Here is a 5,169-nt window from a genome sequence, read left to right as displayed (position 1 = left end):
TTACTGCTGAAATCAGACCTTGATTACTAGCTGATCAGTTTAGGGCAGGGTTCCCAATATTTTCAACTGGCTGCTCCCTTGACCTACTGGATCATTGGCTGCGACTTCCCATTAGGGCTACAATCTTATACATTGTGTAGGGCAGCAGGTTTTTCCTCAGCTCACAGTTTGGGTACCTCTGGAATAGGGGATGAGCCACATACCTTAGGGAGATGCTCTTTACACTCTCACATAACACCAGAACCAGGGGACATCCACTAAAATTGAGTGTTGGGAGAGTTAGAACAGACAAGAGAAAATATTTCTTTACTCAGCGTGTGGTCGGTCTGTGGAACTCCTTGCCACAGGATGTGGTGATGGCGTCTAGCTTGGACGCCTTTAAAAGGGGATTGGACAAGTTTCTGGAGGAAAAATCCATTACGGGGTACAAGACATGATGTATGCGCAACCTCCTGATTTTAGAAATGGGTTATGTCAGAATGCCAGATGCAAGGGAGGGCACCAGGATGTGGTCTCTTGTTATCTGGTGTGATCGCTGGGGCATTTGGTGGGGCCGCTGTGAGATACAGGAAGCTGGACTAGATGGGCCTATGGCCTGATCCAGTGGGGCTATTCTTAGGTTCTTATGTTCACTCTGCACCTTCTGTTTGTCAGATTCACACTGACTCCTGCGTGATTGTGAATGGAGTTTACAAACAGAATGAATAGGAAACAAGAGAGTTGGAATGGGAGTGTGCGGAGGAGTTTGGAGATTGCTGCTGGTGTGTCTAAGCAACACAGAGAATAAGATAACCATGGTAGAGACCTGTAAGACATGTGCCTTATTTGTTTTCCTGCCTGCAGAGGAGATAAACTACACCTGTTTCAAATGCAAGCTAGCTTCCCTGCCAGAAGGTGATATCACTTGAGACACGCCTTTCCATGCTGAGACTCATTTGGTTGATAAAGAGTTCCTGGACAAGACTGAGTAAACTCTTTATAAGACAGAATGGGGGGAGGGGCTAATGACAAAGAGGACATTGCCGTGGAAGGTGTAGAGTAGACCTTTGGAAGTACGTGACTCTGAGGTACAAGAGAACCAGATGACATTCTGTTGCCACTGGAGCTGAGCAACCAATACCAAGCTCTCAGTGTGGAAGACAAGATAGGCTCATCTACACAAAAACTGTCACTCTGCTGTCTACAGACCAAGGAGAAAAACTCTTGATTACCCATGGATAGGAGGAACCCATACTTAGGTCTGAGGACAAGATGATTTGTGGTGGTCGTAGGTACTTCCTACTGAGAGAGAGTGAGGCAATGGCATGCCTCAGACCAGATAAGTCATCTTGGGAAGTATACTGTCTTCCTGGTGTGAGTATCCAAGATGCGATGGAAAGTACCCAAGATGCAGGGGGGGGGAACCCTTCCATTGAAAGTCAATGAAAGTTTCCACCTATTTAAAATAGTGGGGGGGGGAGGAGACTCAGAGCCACAGTAGAGACATAAGAACAGCCCCACTGGATCAGGCCATAGGCCCATCTAGTCCAACTTCCTGTATCTCACAGCTGCCCACCAAATGCCCCAGGGAGCACACCTGATAACAAGAGACCTTCATCCTGGTGCCCTCCCTTGCATCTGACATAGCCCATTTCTAAAATCAGGAGGTTGCACATACACATCATGGCTTGTATCCCGTAATGGATTTTTCCTCCAGCAACTTGTCCAATCCCCTTTTACAGGCATCCAGGCCAGATGCTGTCACCACATGCTGTGGCAAGGAGTTCCACAGACCAACCACACGCTGAGTAAAGGAATATTTTCTTTTGTCTGTCCTAACCCTCCCAACACTCAATTTTAGTGGATGTCCCCTGGTTCTGGTGTTATGTGAGAGTGTAAAGAGCATCTCTCTATCCACTTTATCCTTCCCATGCATAATTTTGTAAGTCTCAATCATGTCCCCCTTCAGGCATCTCTTTTTTAGACTAAAGAGGCCCAAACGCCGTAGCCTTTCCTCATAAGGAAGGTAATCATCCAGCCAGTAATCATCTTAGTCACTCTCTTTTGCACATTTTCCATTTCCACTATGTCCTTTTTGAGATGTGGCGACCAGAAGTGGACACAATGCTCCAGGTGTGGCCTTACCATCGATTTGTACAACAGCATTACAATATTAGCCATTTTGTTCTCAATACCTTTTCTAATGATCCTAAGCATAGAATTGGCCTTCTTTAGTGCCGCCGCACATTGGGTCGACACTTTCATCAACCTGTCCACCACCACCCCAAGATCTCTCTCCTGATCTGTCACAGACAGCTCAGTACCCATTAGCCTATATGTGAAGTTTTGATTTTTTGCCCCAATGTGCTTGACTTTACACTTACTGACATTGAAGCGCATCTGCCATTTTGCTGCCCATTCTGCCAGTTTGGAGAGATCCTTCTGGAGCTCCTCACAATTACTTCTGGTCTTCACCACTCGGAAAAGTTTGGTGTTGTCTGCAAACTTTGCCACCTCACTGCTCACCCCTGTCTCCAGATCATTTATGAAGAGGTTGAAAAGCACTTGTCCCAAGCAAAAGCAAAAGATCCTTGGGGCACACCACTTTTCACATCTCTCCATTGTGAAAATTGCCCACTGACACCCACTCTCTGTTTCCTGGTCTTCAACGAGGTCTCAATCCAGGAGAGAGCCTGCCCTCTAATTTCCTGACTGTGGAGTTTTCTCAGTAGCCTTTGGTGAGGGACCATGTCGAATGCCTTCTGAAAGTCCAGATATATAATGTCCATGGGTTCTCCCGCATCCACATGCCTGTTGACCTTTTCAAAGAATTCTAAAAGATTTGTCAGGCAAGACTTACCCTTACAGAAGCCATGCTGATTCTCCCTCAACAAGGCCTGCTTGTCTATGTGTTTTGAGATTCTGTCTTTGATGAGGCATTCCACCATCTTACCCAGTATAGATGTTAGGCTGACCGGCCTATAGTTTCCCGGGTTCCCCCTCTTTCCCTTTTTAAAGATCGGTGCAACATTTGCTATCCTCTAATCCTCTGGCACCGTGGCCGTTTTGAGGGACAAGTTGCATATTTTAGTCAAGAGATCGTTCTTCAATTCCTTAATAACTCTAGAGTTGATGCCATCAGGGCCCGGTGTCTTATTGAACTTTAATTAATCAATGAGATCTGAAACATCTTCTCTTTTAACCTCTATCTGACTTAATTCCTTGGTCAGGAGGGGCCATTCGGGCAGCGGTATTTGCCTGAGGTCTTCAGCTGTGAAGACAGATGCAAAGAACTCAATTAATTTCTCTGCCATCTCGAAGTCTCCTTTTATTTTCCCTTTCCCTCCCTCACCATCCAAAGGGCTAACTGCTTCTCTGGCGGGTTTCCTACTTCTGACATTTGAAGCTTTTATTATTCCCCTTAATGCTGCTTGCCATGCGTTCCTCATAGTCTCTCTTGGCCTCCCGTATCACCTTCTTACATTTCTTTTGCCACAGTTTATGTTCCTTTTTATTCTCCTCATTGGGGCAAGACTTCCATTTATGGAAGGAAGCTTCCTTGCCCTTTACGGCCTCTCTAACTTGGCTGATTAGCCATGTGGGCACCCTCCTGGACTTAGTCAAGCCCTTCTTCCTTTGCGGTATACACTTCCGCTGGGCCTCTATTACTAAACATACTAAAAGTCTCCCTTCGCCCACTTCAGTTTATCCCTTCTCCGGTGTGTGTCCCTTCCCAGCCATATTGTTGTTTAAAACACAAAGCGTGGGTCAAACTTACACATTTTAGTGCACATGTAGTTTGGTCCTTAGTGCTTAAAGTAGCGGTGTCAAACATAAGGCCCAGGGGCCGGACGCGGCCCGTGGAAGCTTTTTATCCAGCCCTCAGGCTCTCATCTGCTGAGTAGTGCTGTGGTGTTACTGCTGAAAGGGCAGCCCACATGAAAATTGGGGTCTCTCATATCTTGAAATATGATCAAGGTATGATCAAATATGATCAAAATATTTTCTTTTCTGTTTGCAGCTAATGAGTACTTGAGTAAGAAAAAAGTGATTATTTTTTATTGGTTGGTTGGCAACCTTCAGTCTCGAAAGACTATGGTATAAGCCTACAGCACCCGGTATTCCCAGGAGGTCTCCCATCCAAGTACTAACCAGGCCTGACCCTGCTTAGCTTCCAAGATCAGACAAGATCAGGCATCTGCAGGGTAACAGTTGCTGCTGTTATTTTTTATTATGACCTGTTTAATGACATCAATTCCTGCCTAATGACATCTCTTCCAGCCCTCAGCAGGCATCACGAATGCTATTCGGCCCTCTGTATCAAGCAAGTTTGACACCCCTGCCTTAAGGTATCACAGTATCACAAGCGTCTTTGTTGTTTTTGCTGTAATAGGTCACCCCATTTGGAAGCTACTATAATAGAACTCAACAATACATTATGTTAATCAAAATGTTTGCAATATTTATTAATTTTCTTAGAAGCAAACGATTTCCTAAAAATGAATTCAAGTTATTTTTTAAGAGGCTGAGAACATCTTGCTATAATTAAAATCTGTATGCTTGTCAAAGGTGAAGAGAAAGTAAGCATCTCAAATGGAGATGTTTAGAACATACAACATACATATTTGTCCTTTTTTAAGGTGCTATGTTAAGTAATTGCCAAATGGTCCTTCTGGTTCATTACTGGATATTTAAAATGTGCTTTTATGAATATATGAAACATACTGGCAGATTAATACTCCAGCAGCAAAAGTAGTGATATATAATAGCATGTAAAATTTGGCTAATGAGATCACAGTAAGTACTTGGACCTGTTCATGAGCTCATTTCACTTTCACATGATTATAAAACATAACTGTTAATTTATTTTTTGCATGTCCTTGTTAATTATAATGGCATCCAGTAGTGCTGCTGTAGTTAAGGGTCTCTCAATATTTCCTTACAGAGGATTACATAACTGGAGAGCCAGGGCTGGATTTCAGTGAGAAATTTAACACACAATTTTATTCTTAAATCACAATAGCCTAAATTAAAACTCTTAGACTATAATTGTGCATGCTCTCTATTATAGGTGAGTGTTCTGGAGGAACACCGTGTGGATTAAAATGGATAACCATTACTTAAAATTAGTGTCTCTCCATAGTATAGCTATATAAACTTCAATTACTAGAATACAAAACAGTACTTGTC

General features: G+C 43.6%; 1 pseudogene; it reads right to left on the bottom strand.

The window, feature by feature from the left end:
* Nucleotides 1–4,082: 4,082 nt before the first annotated feature.
* LOC136657712 (5S ribosomal RNA) lies at nucleotides 4,083–4,202 on the bottom strand (annotated as a pseudogene).
* Nucleotides 4,203–5,169: the final 967 nt, after the last annotated feature.

Source organism: Tiliqua scincoides, chromosome 7 (assembly GCF_035046505.1).
Source record: "Tiliqua scincoides isolate rTilSci1 chromosome 7, rTilSci1.hap2, whole genome shotgun sequence".
Taxonomy (NCBI): Eukaryota; Metazoa; Chordata; class Lepidosauria; order Squamata; family Scincidae; genus Tiliqua; species Tiliqua scincoides.
The sequence above is the reverse complement of the archived record's forward strand: the minus strand, read 5'-3'. Positions and strand labels throughout refer to the sequence as shown.